We start from the raw sequence: 23462 nt of genomic DNA on the forward strand, positions 1-23462 counted from the left end.
CCACTGACCCAAATTAATATCAGTCATAAGTTTACTAAATATGCAGGCAGGAATTTTCGGTGAAATAAAGTTCACTTCCAACACCTGTTTAATCTTTTCACAAACTGAGTTCATTGCACACAAAAAATGAACACAATATCCTTTATTTTTATTCACAGTATATTATTATTGACACGATATTTGTGAATGTCAGGACCTTAGTAAGTTGACATGTTTACTTCAGCCCACCAAAAATCCGTGAAAATTATTTAAAGTGCTTCAGCACATTTCGAAGTTAAAGTTCTATGATCGCAAACTAACGATTTGTTAATAGCAGCGTCTCAACAGGTTAATGATTTGTAAGAGCATATGAATGCATTTATAAGAACCATGAAGGTTAAAACACACCCATATGCACGCCTTTATTGTTCAGTTAAAATGCTCCACGATACTAGCCATCATCTGAGAGAACAGTATATTCCATGCCAATCCATTGCCATTTTGAAATATTTGTTATAAATGTGGACACCATGATCTGTTTCAAGGTAGTGTGGAATGTGATTGGTTCCTAAGAGCAGCAATTGATCAAACACCTGTGCAACTGCCTTCCCTGTCTTCGGTTCCGCAGTTAAAGCCCCAGTGTTTGAAACTATTTTTTGTCCCATGAACGTTGTCTCATACCTATAAGATCCGTGTGTCATAAATCTTCCAAACCGCGAATTAGAAAACAGCTACACAGGAATGTCTTGCATGCTGGTTCATAGAGCTCTTGAACAACTGTGTCCATGATTATTCAACCATATGCTTTTGAAACATTTAAATTATTGAAATGATTTCATTCGAACTGCTATACCCCTGGCTGTGGCCAATGCTATGAGCAATCATAATCGTTCAATTGTTTCATTCCGTTCAACATAGTGGATGTACAGGTGAGATCACCTGTCAATTTTCTCACTCTGAATCTCAATAACGGCAGTATTAGGTACATACTTTAAGCCAGTTTAATAATGTTTCTACATTTCAAACTCTTGGGGTTTGTTGCCATTATTGAAGCAGATTTCTTATATATCTCTGGCATAAATAATATTTCACTGTACATTTCTGTATCTTTTGGTGAAGAATTGTCTAGTTTTGCAGTTTTTAAAAATATTAGATTCAGAAAACTACTGTTGTTTCAAATTATCTATTACTGGTATGTACTGCACAAATGATTAAACTTACAAGTTGAGTATCCAGCACAAATGGTTTTTCCAAGCTTACTCTGTATGTTCTACCTATCTGACTACCGCTATAATTTTTAATGAAATCGGCAGTAGCACCTTCTTTGGAGTTATTTGCCTTTCATAACTGCTTGAAATTTCTGTCAGTATCGACCGTCATTCAACTGCCTCATTTCATCGATAACCAAAAAACTGTACTGCGAATCATTCCAGGAATCTCTCTGAAAAAATGTAAATTCACTGAATGCCATGTCAGTTCCTACATTTTCTTGGGAAGTGGATGTTTCGTCTTGAGCTCTCATGACATTACAGTGGAAAATCAAGATAAAATAAATACTTCTGCTTCTGCCACCAAGAGGGGTTGACGAATTTTACTTAAGTCAGATGTACTGTCTGATCCAAAAGCAACTGAAAAGAGATACCACAAACCATATTATCGTTTTTAAGCAAGACAATATGAATTTAAAACCAAGAAAATGTAAAAACTGACATGGCATTCAGTGAATTTACATTTTTTCAGAGAGATTCCTGGAATGATTCGCAGTACAGTTTTTTGGTTATCGATGAAATGAGGCAGTTGAATGACGGTCGATACTAACAGAAATTTCAAGCAGTTATGAAAGGCAAATAACTCCAAAGAAGGTGCTACTGCCGATTTCATTAAAAATTATAGCGGTAGTCAGATAGGTAGAACATACAGAGTAAGCTTGGAAAAACCATTTGTGCTGGATACTCAACTTGTAAGTTTAATCATTTGTGCAATACATACCAGTAATAGATAATTTGAAACAACAGTGGTTTTCTGAATCTAATATTTTTAAAAACTGCAAAACTAGACAATTCTTCACCAAAAGATACAGAAATGTACAGTATTTACCATAAAACCACGTGTATGATAATGTAATTGTAAAGTCTTCACCTGATTGCATGCTATATGGCACAGCTATTACACTTCAAATTCTTGAAAGTTACTTCCTGCAATTGAGTCTATTCTGTTCCGTTAAAAAATTACATCAGTCATAGGGAAATTTTTTGCACTGAGCTTGTGATCGCCTAATGCCACTGTAGGTGTCTCAGTATTTTGAGCAAACATACCCACAATCCTACTTGAGTTATCACACAGGCTACACCAAACTGTAGGGATAATATCACATTAGTGACACAATAATAAAGGTTTTCAAAAATCACAGCTAGCTTGAGTTCATTATCAGACATCGTCCCACTGCTGACATATTTACTTTCTTGACTTTAGCGTGAAAGACTTGTTAAATGTGGGTATATGCTCTTGCTGATGCATCTTTGTCAGGAATACTCCACAATACTGTAAGGCAACAAAAAAAATAAGTTAAATTATGTATTTACACAAACCACACACTTGTATGCAAGAACCTTGACGATACATACATGATGTTAGCTGTTTTGTTGGAGCTTGGCTACTTCTCTTTCCGATCACACATTCCCAGCTGAAATCATTACTTATTGGTGGTAAATCATCATTTCCCAAATGCAATGTGATTAACTTTGTAAAACGACGTGTGTGGTCGATTTGATACAACTAATTGTGGGGACCTACCATTTGAATCTTTGGTAGGATAGAAGATTCTGTGATCTACTGTTTGAATCTATAGAATGAACATATAACTATAACTAAATCAGCGGTGCCACACTGGCCACACAGTTTTCTGTACTATTGTGAGAGATGGTCTGTTAGGAAGGCTATTCATGTAAAATTATCATCATCAATTTTTTTATTCACTGTTTGAGTTCTACCAGTTTTGAATCAATGTTTTCTTTGATTACAACATCAGAAGGGTCTTGCACTGACTGTGCCCAGATTTATCCATGGAGTACGTATGTGGAGTAACATGAAACTCTATAACCCTAGGCCTACAAAATGTGTCCCCGCATTTCTGATGAGTGAATTTTCGTGGCTTTATTATAAATAGCCTTGTAGTTCCCAGCATGCCTGACTGCTTGGTGAGTGAGTAATAGAGTCCTTCTTACAGAGGAGAAACATGTTGGTATAGATTTTCACGTTGCCGATGGTAGGCCATTTATGTATAACTGAGAGGCTTAGAATGATTAGTACGAAAATAGCATATCTATCTCATTCGTATCTTTATGGGAAAACATGTTTAGAAATAAGTGACAGGCTTAGAGCTGTATGGGGAAAAACATCATTATCTCAACTATGTACAGAACAAGTCTGGATCCATCTCAGATTGCAGTCTAACATTTACGACATGGCGTGAACGTTGATATAGCAGTGTCCATGCAGTCATGGGCTCCATGAGTTGTGGGGTAAGAGTGGCAGCTCCACAGTGCTGAAGTAGTGATTGCAGTCATATGACAGGAGCAGTGTGGTGCCAAATGCAGCTACTGCTCAGTAACCATAAAACCGCGATGGTCTTTGGTCTCGCTATGATGGGCACTTCAGTCGCACATGCATGTAGTACTTAGTAGCACTTCCAGTACTGGGACAGACAGATCTGATTGCTCAGAGAGGCAGCTATCAAAGCAGTAACCTAGCCTACCCAGTCGGTCTTGAATCCTGGTCCACTACAATCATGGTAGCTCGGCGATCAGAAACTTTGTGACTTACAGAGAAGACACTCTCTGAATATTTTCTTTTAAAATAAAATGTAGTTGTTCCTACCATAATTGTTTAAACAGAACATAGTTTTAAATTTCTCATAAATGGACTCTTAACAAGAGTGAACAACAATGTCAACGGAAAACCGATGAGTTTCGAATTTCCTGCCATTTAAACTCAGGATTGGTTTTTGAACTTAGAACCTATGAATTCTGGCAAACACCATATTGGATTCTGAATTGGGGAAATCTGACAACCATACAAGATGGTCCCACTCATTTTGGATTCTGACTACATCGGTCTGGGGAAATCCCAATACCCATCTTGGTCGCCATATTGAATTCGAGGACTGGACTTACTTGACACTTCATTCTTAACTCCTATTTCCAGGCCAGCCTTGTTTGCTTGTCATCTTGATTCTATACTCAGCGAAACTGACTTGAATATCATGCGTCCTGCGCCCATGTCCCTGTGTCTGCCACCTTGGATCGCCATTTTTAATTTTGGAATTACACACATGCCCATTCTGCATTTTTTAATTCCCTGTCATTTTACACTTAGGAAAAGTGACCTACTTCCTCAGGGATATGAAGGAGGTGGGCAAAACCTGTGGCATAATTGGGCTATTTCGAATTTCTCACCAATTTTTGTATTTTCCGCCATTTTACGTATAGAATATTGGCCTATCAAGGCAGATGGTAAAATCTAGCAACAATGCTTGCTATCATCTATGTCATCATAGGGGGAGGGGGGGGGGGGGAAGGTGATATGTGGTAGCAATGCAGAGTGGGCTTGTAGGTAAAGTGATATTATCGGCATGCCTGTTGGAAATGTTGATTAAAATTTCATCTATATGAGAACTTATGTTCAATTTTGCCAGTGCACTATAATGTCATCGTACAGACTGATAACGTTGAGAGTACATGATGGCTGATGGGTGCGTCTAACGTTACTGGGACTTTTCAGGTGAAGATCACAGCACAGCATGCCCAAAGGATGTGCACACGCAGCTTATTGGCATCTTTCGGATTTTTAGGGAGGGCTAATCATTGACATAAGACACGGGAACATCAGATTATCAGATCGCACTGACAGCTCACTGTAGTGCAATGACTATAAAACGAGTGGTGACAATATATACACAAGACACCAATGGAGCAAAAAGAGCTCGCATTGCTCTTTACAGGAGGACTAAATCTTTCATTACATAACTGAAAAACCGGTAGAGGTTACAGCCAGAGTGTTACCACGATATGTCGGGAACAGAATACCGGAAGCTGCGTTGGTATCTCAGATTCCAATAGGTCGTTTATCGCTGACACAATAAACAGGCAACAAATATTTGCCTGCCTGGTGTAGAGCCAGAATGGCCTGGGACATTGAGTGGCTTTCTGTAGTGTTTAGCGATGAGTCTCGCCCATGTTTGTGGCGGCCAGATCGACAGAGACGTATGCCTAGATAATCTGGTGAAAGGACGGAGGGAGCAGCTATTCTCGAGACCTGTACCTCTCTAATGCATGGAACGATGGTATGTGGACTTATTAGATATGACAGCAGGATATTTGGTAACTGCTTAAGGAAGACTGAATATTTGTCAGTCTGTGGCAAGACTGGTAAACAACCCTATTATCAGTCCCTTCATGACCAATGTACCGTATACCATACTCCAGCAGGATAACTCAAGACCTCACATTGCAGTTCGAATAATGAATACCTTGAGGAATGAAACTTTCTAGCAGATTAAAACAGTTTGCCGGACCAAGACTCGAACTCGGTACCTCTGCCTTTCGCGGGCAATTGCTCTACCATCTGAGCTACCCAGGCACAGCTAATGACCCGTCGTCACAGCTTCAGTTCCACCAGTACCTCGTCTCCTCATTTCCAAACTTCACAGAAGTTCTCCAGCAGACCTTGCAGAACTAGGACTCCTGGAAGAAAGGATATTGCGGAGACATGGCTTAGCCACAGCCTGGGAGATGTTTCCATAATGGCGAAACTGAAGCCGTGAGGACGGGTCGTGAGTCGTGTTTGGGTAGCTCAGATGGTAGAGCACTTGCCCGTGAAAAGCAAACGTCCTGAGTTCGAGTAGTGGTCCGGCACACAGTTTTAATCTGTCAAGAAGTTTCATATTAGCGCACTCTCCGTTGCAGAGCGAAAATTTCAACCTTGAGTAGTGTATGAATCCTTGGTTGATATGCGTAGCCCCTAAAACGAATACTACAGTGCTTTCGTCTCCACGGAGTCAGTCCTCATAATAATGTTGGTGACTCCTACGAGTTCCATATGGTATGGAAGATAATCTGTTATTTGGTGGTGTTTCATTAGTGTACGACCAAGGCGAAACTTCTAGATTTTGTGAGGAATGACAACTAGCTCTAAATGTAGAAAGATGTAAATTACTTTATATGAGTAGGAAAAGAAAACTTGTGATATTCGAGTCCAGCATTAGTAGTGTCCTGATTGACAAAGTTACGTCATTTGAATAGCTGGGAATAACGCTGCAAAGCGATATGAAACGGAAAAAGGTTGTGGGGAAGGTAAATGGTTGACTGCGGCTTCTTAGGAGAATGTTGGGAAAGTGTGGTTCATATGTAAAGGTAAACGCCTATAGGGCCCTAGTGTGATCTGTTGTTGTGTCCTGATCGAGTGTTTGGGATCCGCACCAGATCAGATTGAAGGAGGACATCGAAGCAATTCAGAGGCGGGCTGCTAGTTTTGTTACTCGTAGGTTCAAACAACACGCAGGCGTTACGGACATGCTTAATGATCTCAACTCGAAACACTGGATGGAAGGTGACAGTCTTTTGGAAGAACGCTACTGAGAAAATTTAGAGAACCAAGATCTGAAGCTGACTGCAGAATGATTCTACTGCCTCCAACATTCATTGCACGTAACGACTACGAGGATAAGGTACGAGAAAGTAGGGCTCATATAGAGGCATATAGACGGCCGTTTTTCCCTCGCTCTATTTTCGTGTTGAACGTGAAAGGAAATGACTAGTAGTGGTATAGGGTATCATCCGTCACGCATCGTACGGTTGCTTGCGGAGTATGTTTGTAAACGTAGCTGTACCACTTTCCATCTCCGTAAATGCGTGTACTTGGTATAGAGGCTTCTGATTTGTCTTCATAGCCTCACCTCGTACCTCCCACAGTGGCAGCTTTCACATACGAGGGTTGGAACTTAAACAGTGGCAACTATTTATTCACAACCGATACAAAAGAGTTACATGTTTGCACCTGTTACTGTCCTTCAAAGTAGTCACCAGCCTTGTGTAGAACACGTTGCTAGAGATGTGGAAGGTGTAGTATACCGTTAGCAGAGCCTGTTCTGTTGATGGTGCGAATGGAGCGGTCTAAAGTTTTGGTGATTCTCGTGTACCACCGTGACGGTGTTATCCTAACGCATTACGCTCCTCCACGGCAGACCGTCAATGCACAGTATTACTGTTCGTTTTTGGAGAGCCACCTGTGACCCATCATTTTGCATGACATTGCTTGGCGCATACAGACCAAGCTGTGGCTGCTCTGTTCTGTCGATGGGACTGGGAAGTACTGTACCATCCACCATACTCCCCGGACTTAAGTCCTTGTGACTTTTATTTGATTCCGAAGATGAAGGAACCACTTCGTTGCATTCGCTTCAGAACTGTTCCAGAGATTCGACAGGCAGTAGACCGCTCCAGGCTCCGCTAACGGTATACTACGCCTTCCAAATCGCTGGCAACGGGTTCTGCACAAGACTGGTGACTACTTTGAAAGACAGTAACAGGTGCAAACATGTAACTCTTTTGTATCGGTTGTGAATAAATAGCTGCCACTATTTAAGTTCCAACTCTCGTATCTGTAAAATAAGGCTTGTTGGGTGGCAGCATGAGAGAAAGTCTTCGCGGAAATGCAGAGGACCATTTAAGGCGTGTCCGGTCATCGTATGTGACGGGGTACTAACTGCTGTTTGACCAGCATACAGTGGCAGCCGCCACCTTTGGCACAGCCAGCGCCCGCAAGCCATACAAGCGCTAACGGCGACAGCCCTGGAGCCCCAAACACCGAAAAAGAGCCGCCGCACCGAACCGGAGGCCGCCTCTGGTCCCACGCCTGCCATAAAACTTTTTCCTCGGAAGCAATTGTCACCGTAGGAAGCTCATAACAACGACGCCTGCTGCGCCGCGTTGCGCCGACCCGCGCCGCTCTGCGCTCTTCTCCCGCCTCCGCCTTCCCTCCTCCCCCCCCCTTCCTTTCTCCCTCGCCACCCCACCCCCGCCACCTCCCCCCTCCACCTCCGACACTCTTTCTCCCACGCTCTCGCATAACACGGAACGTGAGTATCGCGGCCCTCTTGTTTTGCGTCTCTTCCCCGTATTATAATATTTATTGTATGAAACTCCCATGTCACCTTAGACCGTCCCCGATGCCCCATAATCCGACCCGGCAGGACTCATGGATTTTTTATTTTATCTCCCGAAGTTCCTACTCCCGGCTTTTTAGTAGGAGGGAAATGGTTTCGAATGCCTCTTTCCTCGCCTTTCACGACGCGCCAAGTGTTTTAAATAATGTCCTTGGGGGACCGTCACGCATGATCTCATTTAATTTTCATTGGGGCAGTCCATTAAAGCGCGTCCTCCAAGAAAGACTTAAATTAAAAGCGAAGCAGTGAAGAACATTGTCCTGAATGCTCCGGATGCGAAATAAAGTTCGTCGTAAAACTTCCTACTGGGGCGGGACTCGAAGGTTTCAGAAAGGGGTCACCTTCAATCTTCAGAAGACACGAAGATTGTTCTGAATGATGGTTTCAACGTACGAACATCCGCAGCAATGCGCAATCTCCGTTACAAAATGTTGCATAAACGTGTTTTTTGAGAATCAGTAATAAAGTTAGCCTTATCTTCAATAGTAATGAACTTTTTATTATAAGCTCACTCAGTTATAATTTCGGATTGGTATTACGTCTTACAACATGTATTAGTTGCATGTACTGAATTTTGGAAGAAATTGAGAGGTTCACAAAAAAAAGATCTCGTCACTAAACTCCAACGCATATGCTTATTTTTTCTGGCAATAAACTCCATATTTGTATTACTAAGTGACTATCCTGGAATCTGGAACCCAATTCCAGTTGCAGGTTGCCTATATAATGACTTCCAGGGGTAACAAAAATATGGTTTTTAATACCTATGCGTAATTGTTGATCTTCGTCATAATCTATTCATTAAGAGGTATAATATTACATTAAACTTTTAACACAATAAGACAAGTCTTACATTAAGCAACTGTGTTTGTCTTGAGTCAGCATAATTGAAGGCGTGCAAACACCGGCACTATATTTATTCATCCAGTATTGCGAATGAGAGTGCTTAGCGCTTCGAACAAACTTTACAGATAATTTCAAATCTTTTCGAAACTTTTGTCGGTGACATGCCCCGCTACAAAATGAAGGAAAGATAAACGTTCCGCTATTCCTGCAATAAAACGACAGCATCAGCCAGGACGTCTTAACTTATTACTTCTTTATTACTAACTCTTTTTTACAACGCAGTCTGCAGATAGTAAGCCACATATACCACTGAATGTATCAAAATTACATCAAAGAACAGCACATAGTTCAGGAGATGCGAAGACGTTAACATTTAGATGCGTGAAAAATAAGCTTTTGCTGAAAATGGTGCGCAAATCATCCAGACTATATTCATCCAGTGTTTGATAATGAGAGCATTTAGCGACTTCCAACAAAATTTAAACATAATATCAAACCTTTTCTAAATTTGTTTTTGCTTAGATGCTTAAAATGAAGTATTTAACACATTAACTCATTTGTAAGCAATCAGACGTTTAAAGCAGTTTTATACATCGGATTTCGACTCTTTAAAGAATCAGAAGTTTACTGGTGTTTGGCTAACCTACTTACGTTAAGACAGCTATTGGATGATAAAATGAGATCGCTACACCACAAAAATAGGAATCTAAATTACTGTATCGGAATAAATCTCACTAATCATTGAAATCAGTAAGAAACCATTGGAGAAATATTTAACAATAGATGCGTAATGATTAAATTGCATAGTCATCGCTTGCATCATGTATTCATCTCTTGTCAGGCATATTGGATTGATTAATGTGCGATTCATCTACTATTACATTCTACGCTTTCGTTTCTTTCCGGAGCACATCTACAACTCTTTCTGATATAAAGTTCGTATCTTATTTTCAGACCACAATGTGCTGGTTGTTAGCCTTAGTAGCTGACAGTCAACGTCTGGGACGGAACATCAGCTTTCAACAAAACATAACAAACACGCCTGAAAATATTGCACCATTACAGGCCAGAAATAAGTATTATTCAGAGAGAAACAGTTCAATAAACAAATTATGTTAAGCTATATACAGTCACAATTTTATTACATGTTCATCCTCACGAAGAGTCCCCAAGAATTTTATCTCATCTTCAAGTGAAACAGCTTAAAATGACGTATCATAGAAGATATTCGTATTTTTAGCAACTCGTAGTTTAAACCGACGAACTGCTCTTAATGAGAAATCCTACTCCTATCTTTAAGAAGATAAAAATAACCTCTGCCTGTGCACAAAAATTGCTGCGCTCCTTCGAGTTTGTACATTTAACTAAGTCGCAGAAGTGAGCAGTATAGATTTGCTGTCACAAATTACGATGTATCAAGAAAAATAAGACATTTTAGAGAATCGCCCAAGCGGTTATCACTGCGCGCTTCAGCTGGACTCTAAGTTATTCTCAACTAGATAACACAAGTAAATCTCAAAATTTATTTCAGAGAAAAATGACGAACTTTCCTGGAAGTAGGTAACAAATCATTACATCGCCACATTTGCAGCAGTTAGCTCTCTCAATGCTTAAATAGGCTATAAACGTTAGCCATAACTATGAGAAGCTCAGAATCACAATATCGTATCACATGAATCTTCCTATGTCTCTGACGAAGAAAGATTCTTTCTTGTATGAATGGTGTTATTTTGTCTGGGGAACATTAAAGGAAGAGTACTTTCATTTATTTCTATGATTTATGACTTAAAAAGAAAATTAAATGAAAACAAAATCGTTGTGGACGCCCTTGCTTGATTTTTGGAAATGGATTAAGAATTCTTCGCTTTATCTGATTCGTGAAATTCTCTATTGTTGATAGTGAAAGGTTATTCTGTATGTGTCTTTGCGTTGCATTACGAAATCAGTTATCATACTTCCGTTGAACACAAAATTAACAAAACACAGTATGTGGTGCTTGGCAAAAAAATTCACTATGCCACCTTCCAACTGCCACATATCACCACCAGTCGTGTGGTGTGTTTGTACTACTTGTAACTCCACAGCGTAGCCAATATAAAATGGAAAACTGTGACAGAGCAGTACCCAAATTGAGCAGGACAAGTAGAAATCACAAAGAGAGATAGAAACTACATTTGTGAACTGCACCAAAAACAGCAACTTTAAAACATAAAATGCCTTTTCTAAATAAAACGTCCAAATTAGTATGATGCAAATTTAGCACTTTATAACTGTAACATTTATGTGTCCTTTGTTTACTCAGCATACCTAAGCAATGTTTCTTCTTATACCTACAACGATGGAATCATATCATTAGAAACTGCTATCGAACATAAATTTTATCTGCGTTCAAAGGACGGTTCTTCATTCAAAGGATGGTTCTTGTAAGCAGACACTTATTTCGTTAATAATTACGACTCGTTAATAGCGTTGAGTAACGTAATAATACTCGTTTTGTTAGGGTTTATTATTCCATCCATCTCTGATGTTCCCCTCGTCAACTAGATATTAAAGTGTAGTCTTCTTTTTTACGTATTTTGTGCAGAATTTCAAGTTTTCAATTAGTCAAATACATCTGTTTCATAAGGTAGGTAACGTGAAAATAAAACAGCAATATGAGAGAAAGTTACAGAGCGTACGTGCAGATGCCGATAATAGTTTCAACATAGCTTTCCTCTCCAAGAAGAGTCAAATTTTGATACTGCTAGAAAATGGGCAGACATCGGAAAAATTTGCTTCTCTATTCGTATTTTGTAAAATCCTCAAGCATTTTCTAACAGTAGTCTCAGTATCAAAGTATGTGCATTAGCACATACTCTTTCGATTTCACTGAGGTGGTTGATTCCCGTGTTTTTAACTTTTATAGAGAGGGCTGTCAGTAAAAGGCCATCAAGAAGCGTAGTCTTCGTCGAGCACCCTCTTCGAGTCATTAATTCTTTAAGGAGTCCTGGAGTGTATTCTTGCCCACGAGGTAAACGCGCGCCGCTATTATGTTTCTCAGTAATTACCTGCTCCAGAGAAAAGAAAGGCAAAAAGACGACTACCGGCTGGTAAGATATTAACCGGGGTGGGCTGAAAAGAAATACCGGCCGTGACTTTGTGCCCGAGGAACGAGTACAAGAGCTTAAACAATCATACATTTTTTTCCAACATTAATGTTGTTCTGAAAGTCCTTTCTTGCTCTGAAATAAATATGAAGTCGCTGCACCTTGTCCGTTTGCATAACTGCGGCACGCCCGAAATTACGAGGGAACACTCGCACACCTTTTTTGCTTTATTTTTACTTGTTGGAAATAAAAGGAGCAAGGAGTGCAGGAAAAGGAGGAAAGACGGTGTGGCGTCACCGTGTCGCCGGTCGGTGGTCGGCGGTTCCACTGGCTCGGAAGGGTGGCAGCCAGGCCACAACTCTTTGTCGAAGTTTCCTGGCGGTAAATATACAGCACGACGCTGTCAGCCGCCGGGGAGGTGGGGCGAACCGCTCCCACATCACGGTTGTCCCAACTCCTGCTACCGCCATTTTAGTAAAACTTAATTTTCTCGTATTAGCCAGACTCTGGCGCAGAGACAAAAAAGAAGAAGAGGGGGGCAAGAAAAGAAAGAAAGAGAGCGTGGCAAAACTTTTTTTCTTCTCCGTCGTTCCGCCTCGGGGGATATTAAGGACAGTTAAATCAAATTCCTCAGCAATTTTTTTTTCTCTCTCTTCTCACAGAACGCCTTCTCGTTTTTATTGAATAAAATGACGACGAAGTTGCAAGTTCATGCGGGGGAGAACTGTTGTGCTCTAGCGGAGCGAGAAAAGAGCAGACAAAAATGTCTGCAGGACGGCCGACAGCGTGTAGGTACGGGACGTCGGGGCTGTGGAAGGGGCGAAGGAAAACAATAAAAAGTTTGCTGCAAAGTGCGCTGTAAGCTGTGCTCGAATTAGCCGGAAGCGGCGTTACGTATATTTTATCGCGTAGTGAAGCGCGGGAAGTGCTTTTGAAGGCACTTGCGTCGACCTTGTGCCTGAAATTGCGTCTCCTCCCCGGCAAGGGCAAGGCGGCCGCCTCTGCGAGCGATGTACCTGCCGCTCCGCGTAGCAGTGGTGTGGCCCCTTCCGCGCCGGCAACCCTTCCGACACCGAAGCAGCTCTACGTGCGAATCGAAAAAATTAGTCAAGAACTAGAAACTTTAGGATTCACAGCAAGAAGGAGAATCCAAAAGACGAGAAAATTTAAGGAAATATGAGATCTACTACTTCGATCTAACAGCACCTTTCTAATACAGCCAATTCCAACTTCTTACTGTGGAGAATAAAATCATTTGAATCTCTGGATAGCAAGCACACCGTCATCTATTTTGAAGCTGTAGCATGTATCCATGCGCCTGACAACTGTTGAGCTTACAGTGAACCAATTTTATCTGTGCTGTACACTTAAATATACGTATCAACATTTTTGAAAAGCTGCCTCACCGATTTCTCAGATATTCACTTCCATATTTAACATTTGAGAAATTTTCACGCAGGAGGATGGTACAAACATACCGCCGTTTGAGTCTCGTACAGATTCCCGTATGGAGGACATAGTGATAGACATCCCTCGGGTTGTGAAGCAGCTGAATGGGTTGAAAGTAAATAAATCGCCAGGTCCTGAAGGGATTCCAATTCGGTTTTACAGAGAGTACTCTACTGCATTGGCTCCTTACTTAGCTTGCATTTATCGCGAATCTCTTGCCCAACGTAAAGTCCCGAGCGACTGAAAAAAAGCGCAGGTGACGCCTGTATATAAGAAGGGTAGAAGGACGGATTCTCAAAATTACAGACCAATATCCTTAACATCGGTTTGTTTCAGGATTCTCGAGCATATTCTCAGTTCGAATATAATGAATTTCCTTGAGACAGAGAAGTTGCTGTCCATGCGTCAGCACGGCTTTAGAAAGCATCGCTCCTGCGAAACGCAACTCGCCCTTTTATCACATGATATCTTACGAACCATGGATGAAGGGTATCAGACGGATGCCATATTCCTTGACTTCCGGAAAGCGTTTGACTCGGTGCCCCACTGCAGACTCCTAACTAAGGTTCTAGCATATGGGACTGGTTCCCAAATATGTGAGTGGCTCGAAGACTTCTTAAGTAATAGAACGCAGTACGTTGTCCTCGATGGTGAGCGTTCATCGGAGGTGAGGGTATCATCTAGAGTGCCCCAGGGAAGTGTGGTAGGTCCGATGTTGTTTTCTGTCTACATAAATGATCTTTTGGATAGGGTGGATAGCAATGTGCGGCTTTTTGCTGATGATGCTGTGGGGTACGGGAAGGTGTCGTCCTTGAGTGACTGTAGGAGGACACAAGATTACTTGGACAGGATTTGTGATTGGTGTAAAGAATGGCAGCTAACTCTATATATAGATAAATGTAAATTAATGCAGATGAATAGGAAAAAGAATCCCGTAATGTTTGAATACTCCGTTAGCAGTGTAGCGCTTGACACAGTCACGTCGATTAAATATTTGGGCGTAACAATGCAGAGCGATATGAAGTGGGACAAGCATGTAATGGCAGTTGTGGGGAAGGCGGATAGTCGTCTTCGGTTCATTGGTAGAATTTTGGGAAGATGTGATTCATCTGTAAAGGAGACCGCTTATGAAACACTAATACGACCTATGCTTGAGTACTGCTCGAGCGTTTGGGATCCCTATCAGGTCGGTTTGAGGGAGGACATAGAAGCAAATCAGAGGCGGGATGCTAGATTTATTACTGGTAGGTTTGATCATCACGCGAGTGTTGCGGAAATGCTTCAGGAACTCGGGTGGGAGTCTCTGGAGGAAAGGATGCGTTCTTTTCGTAAATCGCTACTGAGGAAATTTAGAGAACCAGCATTTGAGGCTGACTGCAGTATAATTTTACTGCCGCCAACTTATATTTCGTGGAAAGACAACAAAGATAAGATAAGAGAGATTAGGGTTCGTACAGAGGCATATAGGCAGTCATTTTTCCCACGTTCTGTTTGGGAGTGAAACAGGGAGAGAAGATGCTAGTTGTGGTACGAGGTACCCTCCGCCATGCACCGTATGGTGGATTGCGTAGTATGTATGTAGATGTAGATGTAGATATTGGCCCAGAGACCAAATTTCCATTGCTTTAGAAACGCTAACTGGCTACACTGACTCCTGTTTCTTGATAAAAGCTGGAAGCTGTTAAAGAAATGTCCCACCACAACCTCACATGCCATGATTTCAGCATTCAATTGTTTAAAATGAATGCTGAGGGTTTCAAAACTTAAGAGTGTTACTGACCTCACCACCAAAACAAAAGTTGATGTTCCGGTAAAAATGTACATTCCGGAAAATTTGCTGCCATGAAGATTTCAACAGGTTGCCATTGAAGTAACATATTCTTCACTGGAATCGTGGAGGTCACAATTTTCTTTGATTCACATCGAGGCGGACGACGATTTCTGATTTCCCTTGCAAAATCTAGTACACAAATACGTAGGTGAAAGGCAAATAGGAATCTTGAAACACAAGGACTTAACAAAACTACTAGATCAAATTTGAAACAATAGACTTAATGAAACTACAATATTTCGTGCCTGATATCAACGGAGAGTCAGAGACCCGCCAGGATAGCCGAGAACACTAACGCGCTGCTTCCTGGACTCGGGTAGGCGGATTAACGACGGCGGGCGGTGTGCCTGCCAGCCTGGATGTGGTTTTTAAGTTTGCCGCATCGTACTAGGTGAATACCTGGCTGGTCCCCACATCCGGCCTCAAGTTACACGACTCGCAGACATTTGACACACATTCACACTATTTCACGATTTACACTAGACGCAGACAGCTGGGGTACACTAATTCCGTCCCGGAGGGTGGGGGTGGGGGGTGGCGGCAGTAAGGGCATCCAGCCACCCCTTAACTTAATCATGCCAAATCCGTCCTTAACCCTGCCGACCCTGCGCCCAATGCGGGATAAAGGCAGTAGCGAATTCTCTGTGTGGCGTTGTTATTATCTGTTCTGATTCCAGTTTCACATTAATTACAAACCATACCACAGTCGAAAAGAAATTGTTGACAGTAGTCAATATGCGAAAATTTTATGAATTAATATTAATAATAATAATTCTAAATATTGATAAAATAACAATTCAAATTGAGTAAATTATTTTTATAGGAAATATAGGATACTTGGCTAAAAAGCAGTCAAAACTGCCTACAAAGTGATTTCTGCAAACATCTATTTTTCTCAAAGTTTTGTTTCCGTGCTTTTGGCTGTTATGGTGCTCAGCCCTCATTTGTTCTCTATTATTATTATTATTATTATTATTATTATTATTATTTCTTTCTTGTCTCAGACGTTGTGTCTGGTTAAAAATGGAAGGTGACATGGACCTTGATCAAGCGTGACTTCCTCTTAACTGCACAGTATGTGTTACATTGCATTTAGGAACTTTCAGGTAATTCAACAAGTGTCAATAATTACAGATTTCTGTAGTTGTATATATAAGTTTGGATGTAGCTGTATTGCATTGATGTACTGGTGGATATTATGTGGTATGACTCCTGTAGTTGATAGTATAATTGGTATAATGTCAACTTTATCCTGATGCCACATGTCCTTGACTTCCTCAGCCAGTTGGATGTATTTTTCAATTTTTTCTCCTGTTTTCTTTTGTATATTTGTTGTATTGGGTATGGATATTTCGATTAGTTGTGTTAATTTCTTCTTTTTATTGGTGAGTATGATGTCAGGTTTGTTATGTGGTGTTGTTTTATCTGTTATAATGGTTCTGTTCCAGTATAATTTGTATTCATCGTTCTCCAGTACATTTTGTGGTGCATACTTGTATGTGGGAACATGTTGTTTTATAAGTTTATGTTGTAAGGCAAGCTGTTGATGTATTATTTTTGCTACATTGTCATGTCTTCTGGGGTATTCTGTATTTGCTAGTATTGTACATCCGCTTGTGATGTGATCTACTGTTTCTATTTGTTGTTTGCAAAGTCTGCATTTATCTGTTGTGGTATTGGGATCTTTAATAATATGCTTGCTGTAATATCTGGTGTTTATTGTTTGATCCTGTATTGCAATCATGAATCCTTCCATCTCACTGTATATATTGGATTTTCTTAGCCATGTGTTGGATGCGTCTTGATCGATGTGTGGCTGTGTTAGATGATACGGGTGCTTGCCATGTAGTGTTTTCTTTTTCCAATTTACTTTCTTCGTATCTGTTGATGTTATGTGATCTAAAGGGTTGTAGAAGTGGTTATGAAATTGCAATGGTGTAGATGATGTATTTATATGAGTGATTGCTTTGTGTATTTTGCTAGTTTCTGCTCGTTCTATAAAGAATTTTCTTAAATTGTCTACCTGTCCATAATGTAGGTTTTTTATATCGATAAATCCCCTTCCTCCTTCCTTTCTGCTTAATGTGAATCTTTCAGTTGCTGAATGTATGTGATGTATTCTATATTTGTGGCATTGTGATCGTGTAAGTGTATTGAGTGCTTCTAGGTCTGTGTTACTCCATTTCACTACTCCAAATGAGTAGGTCAATATTGGTATAGCATAGTTATTTATAGCCTTTGTCTTGTTTCTTGCTGTCAATTCTGTTTTCAGTATTTTTGTTAGTCTTTGTCTATATTTTTCTTTTAGTTCTTCTTTAATATTTGTATTATCTATTCCTATTTTTTGTCTGTATTCTAGATATTGATAGGCATCTGTTTTTTTCCATCGCTTCTATGCAGTCGCTGTGGTTATCCAATATGTAATCTTCTTGTTTAGTGTGTTTTCCCTTGACTATGTTATTTTTCTTAAATTTGTTTGTTCCAAAAGCCATATTTATATCATTGCTGAATATTTCTGTTATCTTTAGTAATTGGTTGAGTTGTTGATTTGTTGCTGCCAGTAGTTTTAGATCATCCATGTATAGCAAATGTGTGATTTTGTGTGGGTATGTTCCAGTAATATTGTATCCATAATTTGTATTATTTAGGATGTTGGATAGTGGGTTCAGAGCAAGACAGATCCAGAAAGGACTTAATGAGTCTCCTTGATATATTCCACATGTAATCTGTATTGGCTGTGATGTGATATTATTTGAATTTGTTTGGATATTAAGTGTGGTTTTCCAATTTTTCATTACTATGTTTAGGAATTGTATCAATTAATGATCTACTTTGTATATTTCCAATATTTGTAGTAACCATGAGTGGGGTACACTATCAAAAGCTTTTTGGTAATCAATGTATGCGTAGTGTAGTGACCTTTCTTTAGTTTTAGCTTGATATGTCACCTCTGCATCTATTATCAGTTGCTCTTTACACCCTTGTGCTCCTTTGCAACAGCCTTTTTGTTCTTCATTTATAATTTTGTTCTGTGTTGTATGTGTCATTAATTTCTGTGTAATGACTGAAGTTAATATATTGTATATTGTTGGTAGGCATGTTATGGGGCGATATTTAGCTGGGTTTGCTGTGTCTGCTTGATCTTTAGGTTTCAGATAAGTTATTCCATGTGTAAGTGTATCAGGGAATGTGTGTGGGTCAGCAATGTAACTGTTAAATAATTTAGTTAGATGTGAATGTGTTGAGGTGAATTTCTTTAGCCAGAAATTTGCTATTTTATCTTTTCCAGGGGCTTTCCAATTGTGAGTAGAATTAATTGCTTGGGTGACTTCATGTTGCAAAATTATCACTTCAGGCATTTGTGGTATCATCTTGTATGTATCTGTTTCTGCTTGTATCCACCGTGCATGCCTGTTATGTTGTACCGGGTTTGACCATATGTTGCTCCAGAAGTGTTCCATGTCTGTTATGTTTGGTGGATTGTCTATTTAAATGTGTGTGTTATCTATTGTCTGGTAAAATTTCTTTTGGTTTGTGTTGAATGTTTGGTTTTGTTTCCTTCTATTTTCACTTTTTTTGGATATTCTAAGTTGTTTGCCCAATGCTTGTAATTTCTGCTTCTTTTCATCTAATTGCTCTATCACTTCTTGTTGTGAGACTTTACCTATCCTTTTTCGTTTTTTTTTCTGACATTTAATTTCTTATAAATTGTGTTAGCTGTCCGATGTCTTTTCTCAGTTTTTCTATTCTGATCTGTAGCCTGTGTTGCAATGCTGGTTTTGTGGGTTTCTTCTGTGTGTTGGTTGGTTCTGATCTCTGCCTACTGTGTATATTTAGTGTAGTGAGTGCTCCTATATAAACCAGTAGTTGTAACTCTTCCATAGTTGTGTTTTCATTTATTTTGTTGTGTATGACTGTGTTGATAGTTTTTATTGTTGTTTCGACTTGTGGGTTATTTGGCGGTCTATGCAAGAATGGTCTAATGTCTGTGTTTGTGTCTTTGTATTCTATATATGTCAGCTGAAATTTTTCTTCTATATCTAACATGTGTGTCACTTCGTGTTCTATTTGTGCTTGTTCTGGTGGCTGTCTTAAGATTTCGTTTTCCTGTGACTGTTTAATTGATGCATGTTGTTCTTTGTTTGTTTGCTCTGGGATGTTTGAGTCCATTACTGTATTTTCTTCTTCTTCTGATTGCACATTATTTTGCTCCAGTATTTGTTGTACTTGTTGTTTGATGTTTTCTAATTCTGACTGGGGTATCCTGTTATTTTTCATTATTACCCGGATCTGATCAGCTAGTCGTTGTTCTGTTAAAAATTTTAATTCTGGGTATCTGGTAATAAATGTTGTGTATACTTGTGATCTGTATCCAGTTGTGTTGGTTCCTAGGTTTGTTGCTTGGTAATAACAGAACATGAGGTGTCGATTAACTTCATCTGACCATCTCATCCTCTGTCTTTGTTTTCCTTCTAGGGTGGTTGCAGGAAGCATATCCTGCAAAACACCTCTATTTGGATTTGAATCATTTTCCAGTTGGCTAGCAGTGTCGTTACCATTGTGGGCGGGCATAGGGTTCAAGCGTCGTCCCCGACCATGACGGCACTTGTCCGAGGCTTCTTTAGTTCTGTCCTGAACCAACTAATCACACTAAAAGGGGGGTTAGCCCTATTAGTGGTTTGTTCTTTTCGTCGCCTTTTACGACTGGCAGAACATACCGGAGGCCTATTCTTTTTCCGGGCCTCCACGGGAATAATAATAATAATAATAATTATTATTATTATTATTTTATCTCCAATAAGCTGTATTTATTTTTTCTGTTTGCGATAAATACTAAAATTTTAGTATTAATACCAAATAGTAACAAAAGTGATGACTGGAGATAAAATAACAGTGAAATACAATACATAGATTTTCAGTCACAATAAGATACGAGAAGTAGACAAAACATTTTAACTGAGCCTAAGAAAAATCAAATTTTCACCGTAGAACCTGATGTCAGTCCTTGCAAGGTTGCTGTTCTCACAACTAGTGCATAGATCTCTGTGCACCTACGATCGTAGCGACCAACAGCGTTGTAAGAATAAGAAAATCTGCACCTCTCGCGACAAGAGTGAGTTTGTTTGCCCTGTGTTTACCGCTGCGGGGAGTGGCAGTCGATCGGCTGTGTTGGTGGAGGGCTGACATCCAGAATGTTTGTACGGATCGGGCGCGAGACTTCAAAACGATTCACGTGCTAATAACAAGAAACACTTGAAATGTACTCGCAGCTGTGAATACGAACAACCATCAGCTGAATAAGGGAATGACGACAATGAAAATTTGTGCCGGACCGGGACCGATTTCGGATTTTCCGCTATCCGTGCACGTCCCGTAGCCATACCCAAACTTCCATACGTTGTCTTTCGTAAAGAATAAGGGTGCAATATTCCTTCGGACATGCATGCATGCATTGCATTGTTCATCTTAAAAACACAGGCACCGCGGTATCGTAATAATGAGGCAGTTTCCTAAAATTGTAGATGGACGCGCAAAATGACCCACGATTTAATTTGATTGCTGATAAGACGACTCAGTTGAAGGCAGAGGTATATAGTGCTCTGTGAACTAGTTATAGTGGAGAAAGCTACCAGTAACAGTAAATGATTATTATCAGCTTAAACCCTCGTGTAAGTCTGTTAAATTCAATTTCCCGATCCACACCACTTACCGTTTTTGTATAACAGAGAGAGGAGAGATCCACGAGATGGGGAATAACGAGAGTATAACGGTAGCTATATCCTGCTCTTCGTCCTCACCCTTCAATGCGACAATTTTCACAACAGATATTTTTCCACTGTGAAGATGGTCCATGATCGAAACCGGTAATGAATAAATGTATTGTAAGACATCATAGTTTGTGTCATGCATTTCTCGAATATTTATCACGACACTGATGACTTGGTGCGAACCTTGGTTCCATAAGTTTGCATTTCGGCAGTTCAGGAAACGTTCCACCTTGTAAGTCACTTCGTCGTCATTCTGATAATGCCTAACAAGCAATATTTTCTTCGTCCGAGGAAAAAGGAAGGAGTTACTGCATCCATGTTGCAGAATACGAGGGTTGAGGCACAATTTGATACCCTAAAGAAATTACGTGTGTGACTGTGTCCAGTGGAGAGTAATCACAGGCCTTTGGATGGAGCAAAAACACCACCTTGGACAACTTTTCAAGTCTTCTTGCGGTTCTTTTCCGTAATCGTAGAGCACTCCGAATCATAGATGGTAACTGGCTCAGTAATGGCTACATCTGTATATACTAGGTTTTGTTTACAGTTCACGAACTCGGAGTCCGGGGTGCTGGACGATTACAGAGAAGAACTACAAGAGGATACAAGCTGTAGAAATAGAATTTCTGAGACGAGTATAAACGATATCCCATTTCGGACATAGAACAAATTTGGATGTTTGAGGGGAACACACAAGACAGATACCATAAAGAATGAAACAAAACGCAGTCAACTCTCCTGGTGTGGATAGTTAATGAGAATGGTACGAGTAAGAATACCCAAAAATGTATCATATACAGACCGACAAACAGAAGGCGCGGAAGAACACCACGACCTAAATGGATTCAATGGATAGAAAGGAGTATTTCCGACAGAAATTTGACCGTTGAAGACCGACAAAGTAGGTTATTATGGAGGCTGAGATGCGGGATGCGGCAGGAGCAGTAGGATTTCCACCAGTACACAGCTGCCCCTACCGATGTGGTTTTATGCAACCCCCAGTATTACGTCTAGCCTTCAAAAACCACGCTCGAGATTTTCATGTTTCCTCGCTCCCCATGCGCAAACTATCAGTCTTACAGAAAAAAATGATTAGGATCTCTTTGTAGGAAGTTTCATGTAGTTAAATATTGAACTGGGGAACGTTTTCGCTGGAAGCCACGGTTTTAGAGTTATATAAGAAAAAAGATACAAAAGTGACCTTCACACGCGCCTCCACTCTCTCACTCGTCTCTCAACAGTCGGGATTTGTAGTATGTTGTCTGTGGCGCTGCCTGCTACCACTGCACAAAAATTTCCTTCTACACCAACTCTTCCCGATTTTCGACATTTTTTGGTCTCCACCATTATAGTCGGCTATTTCGTTAACATCATTAATTTAAACGTGCCCGTGAAGAGTAATGAAAGATAAATGACTTTTGTAAACGCTACTATAAAACTAATTACGTTGACAATTCCATCCAAACTTTCAAGCACAGTAGTTTCGTAGTCAGAACGTCTGATGAATACGATTATTAATTTTATGCTATTAAAATTCACAAAATTCCAAGGTAAAATTTACGCAAACCTAAATTTCACAATTTGTAAGTGCCCAACTTAACTTGTGGCTCAATAATCGCAGTCATTAAAGATGAAAATAGGTCGAATGTGGGAAATAATTCGTACAGACGCAAATTTTTGTACATTGATAAGAGGGAGAGCCGTGAACAAAACGTGGCCAATTGGGGCTGTGTGTGGGAGGGAGGATGCGTTTGAAGGTCACTTTGACCGTTTTTCTTGAATAACTCGTAAATTACAGCCCAGTACTAAAGCTGGAATGAGATTTTCACTCTCCAGCGGAGCGTGCGCTGATATGAAACTTCCTGGCAGATTAAAAGGTTCGCAGGAGAGCTTCTGTAAAGTTTGGAAGGTAGGAGGCGAGGTACTGGCGGAAGTGAAGCTGTGAGGACGAGGTGTGAGTAGTGCTTGGGTAGCTCAGTTGGTAGAGCACATGCCCGCGAAAGGCAAGGGTCCCGAGTTCGAGTCTCGGTGCGCCACACAGTTTTAATCTGCCAGGAAGTTTCAGTACTAAAGCTAACTGCATCAAATTTCCAACGAAAAGGCCCTATTCATTTTTTTTCTGCAGGGCTAATAGTTTGTACGTAGTGAGCGAGAAAACATAAATATATCGCGCGTTGTATTTGAAGGCCAGATATAACATTAGGGGTTGCACAAAATGACGTCGGTAGGGGCAGCTTAATGACCCTATTTTTTCTGTTTCGATAGTATGTTCTTTCGACGCT

This window comes from Schistocerca piceifrons, chromosome 1 (genome assembly GCF_021461385.2).
Source record: "Schistocerca piceifrons isolate TAMUIC-IGC-003096 chromosome 1, iqSchPice1.1, whole genome shotgun sequence".
NCBI lineage: Eukaryota > Metazoa > Arthropoda > Insecta > Orthoptera > Acrididae > Schistocerca > Schistocerca piceifrons.